The 14,985-nt window shown below is 40.0% G+C and overlaps 1 protein-coding gene across 3 annotated transcripts in view; it reads left to right on the forward strand.

Moving 5' to 3' along the window:
* The window catches only part of tspan18b (tetraspanin 18b), a 53,491-nt gene that overhangs the window by 23,549 nt on the left and 14,957 nt on the right, over positions 1-14,985 (forward strand). For all 3 annotated transcript variants that reach the window (XM_088611029.1, XM_088611030.1, XM_088611028.1), the window contains one exon: positions 9,308-9,393. The gene's annotated coding sequence lies outside the window, so the exon portion shown is untranslated. The remainder of the gene's footprint in view (positions 1-9,307; positions 9,394-14,985) is intronic.

Genomic DNA, 14,985 nt, shown 5'->3' on the forward strand with positions numbered 1-14,985 from the left:
TCAAAGGGATGAGGGAAGGGGCTCGTGAATCATTTGCACAGGAAGAGGTCTGAGATGAAAACTCAAGAGTGCTACCTGTACAGACATTCCAGTGAAAGGGTGAAAAAAATCAAATCATGCTACTGGCACCTGGGTGCAGCTGGCTTGGAGTGATGTCTCTTTAATGGGTCTGGCACAATCCACTCATGAAAATCAGTCATTGCACACGTAGACACTGCCACACTCACCCCATGTCAAAAAGGTGTGGTAATTGTACTGACACCCTTAATAACACACATGCTGACCAGCACTCCAGTGCCTCAGCCACACTTAAGGCACATTCTGTAGTCAAAAGCACATTAATTATTAAGCTTGTTTGGTTTGTATTCCCAGATGACTGGGACCATACTAGCTTTAGCTTTCTGCTCATGTGATTCTTGGAATTCTTGAAACTGTAGAGCACTGTTAATCCCGGGAAGTCTTTTTTAGACAAATTAATTGAGCAGTGCGACTTCTTTTACTGCTGATTTCTTTTGTCCATTCCAGCCTTGGAACTTGATCCATGCACTCCTACGGACATAAATAATGTGTAACGTTCAGGCAATTTTAGTTCACCTCACGGTAAGGACTTGAAGGGAAGTTGGGCTTGTACTTGTCATGGCTGCAGCTGGTCGAATGGAGAAAGCCGTGGCCACGCGTCTGAAGTGGTGGGGTCAAAGGTCACCTGCAGGGGAAAGTATCAGCAGCTCCGCTGATGAGATAATGAACCTTCCACCTCTGCGAGAGGAGCCAGGCTCCCCGGCCCCCTTGTCATGTTTTTCTAACCTCCTTTGAATGTTCTCTTGTTTAATTGCCTCCCAGAGGGCGGACGTTCCCTGGTTTTCCTGTCCCAGAGGTCCTCCCTGCTGCAGAACGGGCAGGTTCCTTGCTCGGCTCTTTTGTCTTTCATGGTGCCGCTACAAAGCCACACTTGGTTTCCCCCACGAGGGAACATTTGGCCTTGGGGGCCCTGGGAACCCAGTGAGAAGGGCATTGGTTGAGGGTACAGTATATTAACAAGTAGCTGCACATACACAATAACACATGAGAAAATATAACTGTGTCTGTCGTAACGTTTCCTCCAAGGACATTCCCACAACATATTCCGCCAGGGTTTCTGTTTTTTTTTCTTCTCGGCAGCACTTGCTGAAATGAGTTGACTGTCACCACCAGGTCTTGCCCAGCTGTACTCAGTCTTCACACACATGCAGCTCAAAACCTGCGGCTTCCTACAGCTGCGGCCTACCTAACAGTGTTGTTTATAAGGCACTGTATTGTGTAGTGCCACCATGACAACTGGCACATAAAAACCTGGCTTTCGAGAAAAGATCACTTCAGTCGTATATATTGTTATTTAATATTTCTTTTCTAAAAAACAGATTCTTTATTTTGACATAATTAATAAGACATCTATTGACCGGCACTCCTTTGCCAAACATACAGGAGGCACAACGTAAACTGAGTATGGAATGCTATTTGTATTAAATTAAAATGTATTTTAGCCTAGTTATTATAGCCTTAAATGTTTGAAGTTTAGATTAGCCCGTCTGTCATTGTGCTTCTATGATAATCAAGTAACACACATAGCAAGAGACATTAATACTTGGTTTGTGCAGCATGAGAGACAGTTTGTACAGTTTGTATCTCCACAGCTGGCATGTAAAGCTGAAAGGACAGTCCTGATTTGCAGCCTTTTAATTTCCCTCGCTGTCCTCGTGCCTCCTGGATTACATGATGTCAACTGCATCTAGTACGGTGGCACACTTTAGCCTGTAAGCACATTTTCAAGGGGAACGTTGCTTGTTGGCATCTTCTTACCAGGAGTTCCAGCAGCACAATTGGCTGCAGAAGTGGAACTGATTCATTTCCCCGATGTTTGATTGATGCTTTCTCAGCTTGGCTGCCAAATATAACTAAAAGCTGAAGCCCTGTCTTTGAACCTTCTGGGATAACAAAACAAAATCTTTTGCAACTGCTACTTTGGAGGAAATGCCTCAATAAGCTAAGAGGGCAAATTCAGCTTTTGGTGTGGTTTTGCATTCGTGAAGATAGAGGTTACAAGAATCCAGAAGTATTGTAAATGAGATCAGCCAGATTTATAAGTAATACTTTAATACGCTTGGAGTTTAACTTCAAAACCTGTTGGGAACATTGCAGGAAAACCAAAGAAAAACCAAGCATTTGTGGATTCAATTGTGATCATTTTGCACCTGTACTTGAAAATTGCCATTGATGTTTTGTGTTTTGTTCAATCTGTTTGCAAAATTATATCCACACAATATGTATGAATGTTCTTTGAAAAAAAAAACTTTATCTCTGGTGTAAAAGACACAATTATACTGTACTTTTCAAGAACTCCACACTGATTTAAACTATACTACAAGCACGTACAGTTTATGTTTACAGCCCAATTTTTTATTTGATCACTTTTGTATTCTTAATGCAAAAGCTTAATACCACACTAAAATGGGTTCATCTGAGAAAAAGCAAAATCCTTAACTGCCAGTCATTAACAGGAATTTATTCATTGATAATCCAGGTATTTGTCTTGTGTCATGATTTAAAGTTGTCTTAAACTTTTCATTTATTTATCTTAATTAATTTATTTAACTAAGCACTGCTAATGTGGTGAAAGTTAAATACTGAAGTCGCTAAGCAACCGGGTTCACTTGGAATCCTGTGATCTTCACCCAAAGAGGAAGTGGGTCTACCGGTCTGGGCTGCAGCTTCCTCAGGTTCTCTTGGATACAGAGGCAGTATTCCCGAGTCCGGCATTTCCTTGTAGAGGATATATCATTCTGCGGTTCTGCAGCTGGGTTATGACTTACTGCCCCTGTGCTCTCAAATCCATCTTTTACAGAATGGTTCTGAGGTTCCACGTTAATGGCCAAGCTAATTGTGCAAAAAGATACTTTTTTTTGCAAGAAGAAGAGTTGATCATAGCACATAGTGTGAAAAAGAAATGAATAAACTTGTTACATGCAAGTTTATCCCCCTGGTGTTTGTTTGTTTTTTATTGTTTGAATGATTGCTTGGCACGCAGGGGAGGACTGCAAAAAAGAAATTCTGATGGGAACCCATGGCGAATCGGAGCGCTCTCCTTCAGGACAGACTAGGGAATGGTTTAGTAGTGGTCACAGAAAGCATTATACTATGGCTCATGACGCATTTTTTATCATGACAAAAAAATTAAATGCCACAAATTTCTCAACCTTTGCCCCAAGTCTATAATTGAACACTTCAGATGTCGTTTTACATCTTATGTGACACAAACCCAAACATCACATTAACTAAAGGACAAGAATATGTTCTGTGCGTGACAACGTTTATTATGTATTGAGGACACCTTCGGTATTCATTAACGGCAGCATTGTTAGCCTAACGTATAGCACATAGAGTATTAACCTCATGGTTCCAAGTTTGAATTATTTCCATCTAATAAATAATGATAATGACCATTAATGCACGCAAAAGACATCTCAAGGAGATGAGTAATGTGCAGACAGTGTTCACAGTAGGGTGCTGAGTTCACTGTGTTTCTCAATGCTTACGAAAGCTAAGGACTAATGAAACCAGGCAGTGTCCATAATTACCTGGGGAAAGATGGAGGTGATGTGGCATAAAACTAAGAGGGTACAAAGAAGGGCAGAACAGCAATATACCCTTGGCATCTGCTATTGTTTTTTGTCTTTTTAGTTTACAGTTTTTGTGTATATTACTTATCCACATTATGTATGCACTTGCTTTTTTCCAACTTAAAAAAACAGAAGAGCATGGTAAAGGAGACATTGTGGTGTAATGTACTGTACATACCAAAGCCATTTATGGAGTAAAGTGCCAATTTCATATCCAAAGCATGCCAATATATTTAGATAGAATATTTTTAAACAGTTTATACAATATGTTTCTAAGATAATTATACTTAGATGCTCTTTCTATATGCATCAGTTTTTCAAAAATTTAAGTAATATTCAGTATTCATACATGTTTTCTGGATTTGTGTAGGTACCTTGCAATCTAGTGCTAATATTACATAATGAGACTCTGTTCTTTTTTATGCTTTTTCTGGTGCCCAGAAAAGACTGAAAAACAAAACAAGTCTTCTTTTGTGCCTCTGCATAATTTGAAGACCCTCTCTTTCCCTTTCTTACTCTCACTACTCTTGCTTTATTATCCTGTCTGTCTTTCTGCTCCTCCTTTGCTGTGTCCCTCCCTGTTATGACTAATTTCCTAAATCCTGTTGTCCTCTCGTTCCCGACCTCAGGATGCCTGACAAGGATCCATCTCTTCCAATCTGATTTCCATGTTATTTCCTTCCTCTCCTAAACCCCGGGCATTTTATCATTTCAGGTGCTTTTTGGAAATGTCAATCAGTTTCTAACAAAGCTGTCTTCATCTTCACTTTAGCCTCCTATCTTGCTCTGGGGATCCTTACTCTTTCTGCAGCCTGGATCTCCCTTAGCAGCTTCGCCACACTGGCCGGCCTCTCATCCGGATTCTGTCTTCCTCTGCGCTTTCTCACCTTCCACATACTGACGCCTTGTCTAAGATTAGCGCAGGCCATCGTGAGATTATAACTCACTAGAGACTCATTTTATTTGACTGTTGATTTGTTATTACAATAATAATCCTGCTAAGTAAGAGAGGAACTGCAGATTTAGGCGTTTGGCACCTGTGACTAGCTGAAGAGTCAATGGTGTGAAGCTGCAACCTGTGGGATTATCATTGAATGCCTCTGTGCCAGAATACCCCTTGAATGGTGATATGCCACTTCCAGGTTATTGTGTGCTTTTACCTCATCCCTTGACTCTGTTCTTTTCTCACCTTGAAAACTCCTACACTTCCTGCCCCATGGCTGTCCTCCATGCTATGCCAGAACCATGCTATGGTGTTTAGCTACAAAGGAATGGAAATTACCCTCTTCCTTTCCCTTATTGCTCTTTTCATTCATCATTTTCTTTGGCACTCTCTTGTGCCAAACGTTCCTATTTTCAATCTGTCATTCAGTCTTCTCCCAGCAGAGTTGTTCTTAAGTTCTTCTCTGGCTTCGACTTCTCCTTCAACACTTCATCTCCTCCTTCACATTCAAGTTACTCAGTTGCCAGCTTATCTTCAGCCCCAATGGATCTCTCTCCTTCTTCCCCTGCTCTTTGCTACCCTCGAGAGAGCAGTGTTCCACCAGATTTCCATTTTCTGCTTGCAGCATTTGTTGCTTGATCCTCTCCTTTATTGCTTGCACCTGGAACTCTTGACGAAAAACTGCTTTCCTCTGCTACTGTCATCGCATGCTCCTCTTCCTATGTTTTAATCCTTCTGTTGGCCCTTTCACACCCCCTCTTCTACCTCGCTGATTGTGCATGCCGAGTCTCATGCTGTGGCTCAGCCTCCACTACGTCCTCTCTCTCCACTTCTGTCCCTAAAGTTGTGTTCTGGCTCTCCTACTGTTCTCTCTCTACACACACTCCCTGTGTCCTCCTTCCCATAGTACTCAGGATGCTCAGTCTTCCCCTTGTTTTCCTTCCACTGTCACTCTCTTAGTGTATCCCTGCCAGTCTCATAGCCTTCTCAACCTGGATGGCTTCCCACCATCTGAAACTCAGCCTCCCCAAATCCGACCTCATTTGACTTTCCTTTTCATTCTCTTCCTTTCCTCTGTGGACCTCTCCATCTATTTTCCTCTTTCCCCCTTTCTACACTAACAGGAACCTCTCTTGACCCTTTCCTCTCTTGGTCCCAATACATTTAATACTTTTTGCTCAGACTCTTCTTAAGCACCATTTGCAGAAATTTCCCTTTTCTTATTAATTATTCTGTCTAATGTTCTCTCCTTCTAACACTGTTGTAACTCTTTGTTGGACTCATTCCTGCCAATGTTATCACCAGCATTTACTCTCTCCGAATTATTTGGCTTGCCTTCACTTTTCTTTACTTTTCTCTGGGTACACCATTACTCGGGCAGAGGGGTGGCTCTGTGGCTCAGGATCTGCGCCTGTGGCTGGAAGGTTGCAGGTTCAAATCCCGCAGCCGGCAGAGGAATCCTACTCTGTTGGGCTCCTGAGCAAGGCCCTTAACCCCAACTGCTCCAGGGGCGCCGTACAATGGCAGACCCTGCGCTCTGACCCCAGGCTCTCTCCCTGTCTGTGTGTCTCATGGAGAGCAAGCTAAGGAATGCAAAAAGACAATTCCTAATGCAAGAAATTGTAAAGGGTTAATAAAGTGATGTTGTTGTATTCCTCCCACTGCTTCCCTATTGCTGCACACATCATTTGTACCTCTCACACACTGCTGTCTGAACCACATTTTGGCTGCCTCCAATCTTCAGCGTCTTTTCTCTACCCCTGTCTCCTCCTGCCCTGTTTGCTCCTAATGTAATGCCAGGCTAGCTGTACCCCTTCTCTGTTCTCTCAATTCCATCCTTAGTACTCAGTGGTAGGATGCACTACCCACAGAAACCGAGGTACCACTTGAGCATGTGCCTCACTAGCTCTTGGCACCTGCTCAAAACATACCTGTTTAGAAACCATTTGATATCTCTCAGCACCCAATTTAATCTTTCAATCCGTCTAATTGTGCTAATGTTTCTAAGTCTCAAAATGGTGATGTAAATTGACAAATTGCCCTTACTAAAAACAAGTTATATATACCGTATGGTGCATTTAAATTAATACTCTGTATCAGTCCAGTTTTTTTCTGTTTCATTTGTTTGTATGGCCGTTGTGTTGCTTATCCAGTTTGTGCTAGCCCTCATTGTCATATGATATCCCTCATTTGCGCTGGAGGCGGGTGGAGAGAGCAGTGCAGCATTCAGTGCTCTTCTGTTTAATCATGTGCGTAACCTTCCAGCTTGCTGGTGGACCCTTGTCTACGAATCGGCATGATTTCCCATGCAGTGGCTTATGCAACTATACATTAACCATGCATTAATTGTATGTATATTTCACTTAGAGGACAGACAAAACTATTTAATTTTCACATGCAATGTGGCTTCCCCTACCAGGCAGTGATAACGCAAAACCGTCTTTTAGTGAATGAGGGCCATATTGGTTTCAAAGATGGTCTCTCCAAGCAAGGGAGGAACAATTTAATTTCACAGGTTTATCTGGTCAGATATGCAATTTTTGTGACCTTTCCAGTCTCTGTTGCGTTTCTGGCAGCATATTGGATGTTTCTGCTCTTTAATCTGCAGTATAGTGCTGCCTGCTCCTTCAGCCACTCAACTAGATTTTATTGGTACTTCATTTTGCTCAGTGTCCGTTGCTATGGAAACCACACCATGTTGCCCCTCACCAGGATATCTTATATGAACACAGTTTTTATCTAGTTATTTTACTGTTCCTATTTATTTATGCATTCATCAATGTAGGCCTGTACAATGTAAGAGAGTCAGATAAGCTCAGCACTGTGGTACTGGACAACCAATGATGGGCAGTTACAGCAACACAAATAGTTCAGTTTTAAGAATACAGAATCCTCTAGATGAGGAAAGCAGATAAAGAAACACAAAACAGGGCTCTGTGCAATGAATTGATATGTTTTTACTGGGTGAAAACAGTTCATTATGAAAGCAAAATGTTATTGTAGAAATGGAATCTTGTTTAAAATATGCAATAATAAAAGATTGTTCATAAGTTTTAAAAATCTGTAATGATTCCTTGTTTCAGAGATATTTTATATATTCTTTTCCATCTGTATTGGGAATTCCGGTGCTATAACAGTCCTGAAAATGGACTGTTCCTGTTTTTATTTCCTGTCTCACTTCTCTGAATAAACCTGTAGCCTCCGTTGATTCCACTATTTCATTTTCTTTTTCTCCCTCTCAATTCCTCAGAACAGACCATTTGAAAGAAATTGTTTTCCTGGGGTTGCTGTGAACATTCACTGACCCCTGACTGTGCTGCTATCTCTAATTACATCAAACGAGTCATTACGGTCTTCAGCATGTCTGCAGTCAACGAATTACCCAACAAAGCTGTGATTGCATGTTTCAGATAAACAGAGCAATGAGTTGTCATCAGGAGAATACAGAAGTGGGCTTCCAGGTCTGCACAGATGTTGGCTGTTTGAAACAGCCAACAGCATTGTGTTGTCATGGTTTGTTAGGGTTACCACCTCTGCCTATTGTTCTGCATCTCTGTTATTTTTAAGAAGTGCAGCCAAGTTCAGTGAGCTCAGGGAAGTAAACACCAGGGCTCTTTGGAGCTATAGGAATTCGATAGTAATTCTATGGAATTACCTGTATCCTTGTCTCAGGTTCTCTACTGAACAATTGTCAAGAAATATAAATGTTACGATTCTGATTGCATCAAGTACTTACAGATCTGTCTAAACTCTTTAGAGCAAATATATCAAGAACTCTTGTTCTTATTTCTTTTCCAACATTATTAGTTTTTTCTTTTACAATTTTTAATGCATTAATTTGGCACTTACCACGGGCTGTTGATCCCCCTATATTTTGACAAATACTGTAGATCAAAGCTTAAACTGTGTCGAACTCATGGAACAAAACATCAGGAGCACAAATGACCTATGGGCGGCGGCCCCCCAGAATAAAGGAGTTAAAATAATCATTTCAGAGTTTCCCAGACAGAATGGTAGCCTGAAAGGAAACCACTTAGTTGACCAGACTGGAAAAAAGCGAATTACAAAGATGGCAATGCGTATACTTTTCTTTTTAAGAAAAAAGAGTAATCCCAGCCAGTAATTAGCTTTCACTGCTTTTCATTTTGGTTGTTTTTATTAGAAGAAAACAAATAGTAAACCAACCTGTAAATGACTGCAAAACACAAAGCTTTTTCTGCTGCCAGAAGAATGTTAAATAATTAATGAATTGTATTCCTAACCAAGTTTTACTTTAGAAAAAATAGCACAGAGTCCAGTAAATGTCACATGCAACAATAAAGGGTAATTAGGCAAGAAGAAAAACAGATCCTAATATCCAACGGCAGGCATAAATATTTTACCTTTATACACAAAAGCTCTTGTTTGGTTCAATTAAATGCATCCAGGTATTATTTTTCACTGCTAATTTTGCCCTCAGGCTATTATTTTAAATATTCAGTGGGATAAAATGCTGGTATAATTTCAGATCATCTTGGGAAAGGAAGCGGACAATAAATAATTGATTGTAAAGCTTGTCATTTAAATTCTTAAAACTGCATTCCTCTAGGAGTCCATTGCTGTGTGGTGTATGATTTTAATTATATGTCAGTGTGTGTTGATGAGTCTTCTGTTTAAACTTAACTTATAGTGACTTATAAGTTATAGTGAGTATCTGACTGTTTTTTTACAGCTCATGAAAAGAGAAGAGGCCAGGAAACCAAGAAAGAACTGACTCTGGATCAGCTTATCTTGGAGAGATCAGAGAAATCTGTACAGGTATTTTTTTTCACATTACAGTCTTTTAACACTTAGAATCAATAGCTCAATAGATCTTTTTTTTTCTGTCCTCCTGGTGAGGGACCACCAGATGTCAATTAGCAGGGCTCACTGTCTCCATCCTTGTACCAGGCTGGGGGTGGAAGAGGGCAGCGCAGGCTCTCCTCTGAAAAGCACACTTTTCAGGGCCATTTGCCATTGTACACAATGTGAGCATTACATTTCCCACAGGGGAGGGTGAACTTCAGCTGGAGGAATGACATCAGTCTCAGCACCGCAAGCAAACCTTGTAAATCTCAGCGGTCACTGTTGCATGGGCAGCTCGGGATACCCTGGGCATCTCAAGCCAATCCCAGCAGTGCTACACATGTGAGTTGCACGTTGTCCTTCAGGAAAACCATGCCAAGGCAGTGGTTCCACCTGTACTCTGAATGGGCATCGTTGTTTGTTGAGCAACACGTGAGCCTTGCATTTATTATGTGTGATGGGTACATTATTGCTAACCATCTATACTTCACTTATGCAAGCGGTAACATTATAAGATGTCTTTTATAACACAGCCAGTCCTCAGCTGCTTTCACCTGTGTACTGACGACCAGTGAGATGAGAGATTATTCAAGATGAGAGACGATAAATCACATGTCCTTTCAGTGCTTTCTGTTTCTGGAAAGAGAGAAACTCATTGTGAGTCATTTTAACTATATTATTTAAACTTATTTTTTTACTTCTGTCAATATAAATTATGGAAATAATTTTAAAAGTGGTGAGTATTGCTTAAAATATGGAGAATCTGGGTTTTTTCTAAAAGTGTAATAAAACTAGAACTGCCTAAAGACATTCCTATAAATATCAGAGATATAAATACTAATCAAAGATATTTATAGCTCTGTTTATTTTAGCAAAACATCTCACGAAATCTCTACGAGGGCCTCTGTGAGACCAGTTTCCTCTCTGCATTTAGTTTCTAGCTAAGACAGAGAGTTAGCAGAATGGTGAGTAGGTGTGTAACTGTAACTGGTGGGGTGCTGTTACTGCAACATATAAATACATTTTGACAGTGATGTATTTCTTGTCATTGTGGGATCAAACAAAAGAATTTTAAAGGCAATTTTTCCCTGTAGGAAAAATAAGATTTTTTTGCAGGATGATACAAGATTGGGCAGCACAGTGCTGCATCGGTTAGCATCAGTGCTTTCCACAGTTGGGGCCCTGTGTTCAATTCCCGGGATGCTGTCTGCGTGGAGTTTGTATGTTCTCGCTGTGTTCATGTGGGTTTCCTTTGGGTGCTGTGCTTTCCTCCCACAACACAAAGACATGCTAGTAGGTTAATTAGCTGTTGGGAAAACTGGCTTTGGTATGAGTGTGTGCGTGTCGGTGTGCGCCCTGTGATGGACTGGTGTCCCATCCAAGGTGTATCCCGCCTCATGCCCATTGCTTACCAGGATAGGCTCCGGCTTCCACATGACCCTGAATTAGATAAAGTGGTTAGAAAATGGATGAATTGATTAATGTAACAGGTTTTGTTTATTTTTCCCCACAAAGTGCAGACTTTCTTTTTGTGTCTGCATTTGGAGAATAGCATAAGCTTTCAGATCTTGCACAGTTTATGGTAAAGGGAAGACATATGACACTAACAGATATCTATTTTCAAATCATGGTTTGCTGCGTGTTTCCTATCTCTGAAATGCAGTCCTATATTTTCAAGTTCAAGTTCAAAACATTATTGCTATAACAACCAGTTGAATGGATTTTTTTTTTGAGAGCTCATACAATCAAAAGACAACCAATACAAATACGCAACATAGAGCCAATAATAAACATCTACCCAACACATCTTCACATACCATCCTAACACACACCGTTAATTAGAAGAATAACAATGAGACCCGATAAATAAAAATAAGCCATGCAAAAATGTTAAAACCAAAGTGAGTTCATGCATCTACAGAACCTAGTAGTTCTTATTTTGATAGATAGATCAAGATAGACCTTATCTTGATAGACCTTTTGTGTTTCACACCTTATTTTCTAACGTCTTGCAGTTGAAGAAAACGCGTAATTAGATCAATACTATAAGCCACCAATTAACACGCAAAACGCTTTCAGTCTTCCCTGAAGCAGTGCAGTATAACTGAAATAATTAAAGTTTTTAAAATGGAACGTTTCGGTATGGAATGAGTGCATCTATATGCATTTACATACTCTCATGATAACAGCAAACATGAGAGAGCACAGAAGGCGGTATGCCAAGCTATCCTAAAAACATCTCCCTGAATGAACCCCTTGCTTTGAAGCCCTTGATTGCATTGCACCAGTATACATGCTTTCCCACTGAGTTCATGTCGAAAATTTGTGACAGCAAATTCCTTGCTACTTCACTTATTTATTTGAATTAAAAAGTATTACTCATACACAGGCCCTGCTTTGTAATGTGGCTTCCAGTGTTATAAACATGTCCAGCTCTGAGCAGATGTAGCAGGTGCTGTGCTTGAGTATGCTCTGGAATTTGGTAGCTTGCAGTTAATAGAATGACTTCTTTGGGACCCAAAGACTCTTTGGTAAAGCACTGCTAAGCCCCAATTCTGCCAGAAGACATTGAAGCTGCAGTTCATTTTCACTGTCTTCCTGTCAGCTGGGTACCCTGGGGGCAGAATGAAATGTAGACAACCTCGGAGCAGGGATTAATGAAACAACAATGCTTGATTAACAGCTTGGACAGTGACCTTTCACCTCGATCCCAGACCTCTGCACACACATTCCTGACCACTGGCTTGCACACTTCTTGTCAGCTGCTGCCTTCGAGGAATTCAGTCTGATCCTGCAGGCTGCCTGCATCACTCTGTCTCTCCGGCCGTCAGCTGTGTTAAACATCCCAGCTAACGTGCAGTGATGTGTTTGGTGACTGGCAGATGGGCAAACATATTGCACACCCTGAAAGAATGTAGGTGTCAGTAACCTCCCAGCCTCCCCTTCTCCAGTCTGTATCATGCCTTCACTGACAAAGAAAACCTTATGAGCTCTTCCCTGTGAACAAATGGGGTGAAACACTTATCATGCAATGTGAGTGTTAATGTAATATTAATGTAAATTTGAGTATCATATTGGAACCCAAATCCACAATGGTAAATAATCTAAACAAAGCATGCAAAATATTAAGACTCTCAAAAGTTAAGACGAAGATTAACAAATTGCTTTCCATTAGTCAAACAGGAACCAAACCAGTGAAGGAAGGAACCAGTGATGCTTGCTTAATCTTAATGTTGGACCGCAAAAGTAAAAAAGGATCAAAAAGTCGTTAACGACCTTAGCAATGGTGCTATGATTTATATTGATCCTTGATTGGAAATGTTTTAATAGCTCATTAAATGCATGATAAATATGCAATTTAGTTGTGACCACCCATTCTACAATATTTTGCAAGAAAGTGCCAATTGGAAGTAGGACTGTAGTTTTTAAGCACTTTAGGTTCATGACCAGGTAACAGAGGTGTGATAGGAGAAGACTACAGGTAGAAGACCAGGTTCCAAAGACTCATTGATGAGGCTAGCAACACATCAACAAACAACAGGAAGAATAGGATTTAAAATACAGGCAGGTCACAATAGGTTGCATTATCAACATCAGTGAAATGAGAGAAACATTTTTTAATTGTTCATAAGCCTTTGTGTCAGGCCTGTTCTTCTTGAGGTGCTCAAGTCATTGTCTTAACTGCAACTCATTTATGTACTGAGGGGAGAGGAGAAATGAGATGATATTTAGTAGAAGCTATATATACAATTTGCATTTATGGTTATCTGTGGTTTTAGACAAGAAATGGCATCACAATGCAGTACACCATGAAAGCTGAAGAGTAAAATATTTGTTTACTAATTTTCAGAGCATTTTTTTAACACTTTTGTTATCCAGTTATACTGTAAGTGTTTAAACTAGCATGAACTGCTGATAAAATGTTGCTCTTAGTTTCTGTTTCCATACTTTGAGCACTGTATGTCCGCATATGGTATAACCCTGCATTGTCATAATGTGCAAAACATCTGTTTGTAGAATTCAAAATCAGTACTGCATGTTATGTATACATTACTTACATTGTTTCTTATGGAAAAATAGCCTTCTCATGTAATGAAAACAATCTCAGTGTTTCTTCTTGTTGCTGTAGGGCTAAACAGATACGACTGTATGTACTTATATATGATTATTATCTACATTTCTATTTAATTAATTTTTATTTTAATTCATTAAATCAATTAAATTGATTAAATGATAATTGAGAATTCACATGTGACGCCACAGGGCCACTACAGTGACGTGACATACTGTATAAGCTCATTACATGGATAGTTTTTACAAACAGAACCAGGATATGTCCATATGCATAATAATCAAATAAATGCCAATCACATTTCTAAGCAGTAATAAGAGCCCAGTTTGTAGTCCGATGTTGAGGAGCTGTACTGGTCAATTTGTTACTTGCAGTATTAGACGCCACATACTGTAAATGTCAGACTCCCAGTAATTACAGCTAATGTACCCTAGAAAAAGACAAGCACAGAATTTGTGTTCACGAAGTGTTAACAGAAATGCTTTCAAATACCATTTTATTTTTCATTATTTGAAGTATATCTAGATATAAAACTGCATTCACGGTGCAAAGAAACAAAGCTGTTACCATAGAGGGCTCTTAAACATATTTTGCTTTTGTTGGCCAGTGCTCTATAATTGGAGAACTTCTACCACTGCAGCAACATCAGGATTTGCCAGAGTCTTAGACTAACCACTTTTGAAAACAGAAATTTCCTATATCTACTGGGGACCTTAAGAAATTAAACCTGAACTCCTTCAACAGATGGCTACATCACTGAATAAGTGTAATAAGATAACAAATATCAAACTCAATGTCACTCCATGTGCAGGTACGCTGTTTTTTTATGGGCTCCTCAGGCTAAGTTGTCTTGCCTTCCTAGGTTTGAAAATCAGCAGGAACGGCTGTTACAGTAGAGCCACAGACGTCAACAGGAAGACAAAGGACTTCCTGAATGGGTTTCCAAGGAGACTAATAGCTTATGCTTATGTAGCTGCACATCACTTGGAGAGTTACTGAAAAGAATTGGTGTGAGAATGAAAGAGCATCGTGATATTAAGTACCCTATGGTTGTAGAATATTATACAGTTTCTGTATGTTGTTTCTGGGCACTGAGAAATAAGCCTTTTTGTTTTCTAGGCACCCAATCTGTTAGTAAAATGTAGCAGAAAGACAATTTGGTTTTGAATATGGACTGATAATTGGTTTAAAACTGCATGGTTGTTTTAACATTTGGACTTGCCATGCTTAAGAGAGGACACGTTGTTAAAAGATGTAGTTTCCATTATGCGCTGCTGCAGTTGAGAAGTTCTCTGACCTGCCCTTAAGGGCATTTCGCTTATAGTGCATCTTTGTTAGAGCTGATTTCAAAGGAGCAAAAATATCATTGCCCTTAATTTGAAAATGTTCTCTCTGCTAAGCAGCTTTTAAAAGGCCATATTTGACTTAGGGACTTATATTTAGGCCTGACATAAACTTTTTCCTCACTCTCTGAACTTTGATAGCATCCCTAT

This window comes from Lepisosteus platostomus, chromosome 18 (genome assembly GCF_059453375.1).
Source record: "Lepisosteus platostomus isolate fLepPlt1 chromosome 18, fLepPlt1.hap1, whole genome shotgun sequence".
NCBI lineage: Eukaryota > Metazoa > Chordata > Actinopteri > Semionotiformes > Lepisosteidae > Lepisosteus > Lepisosteus platostomus.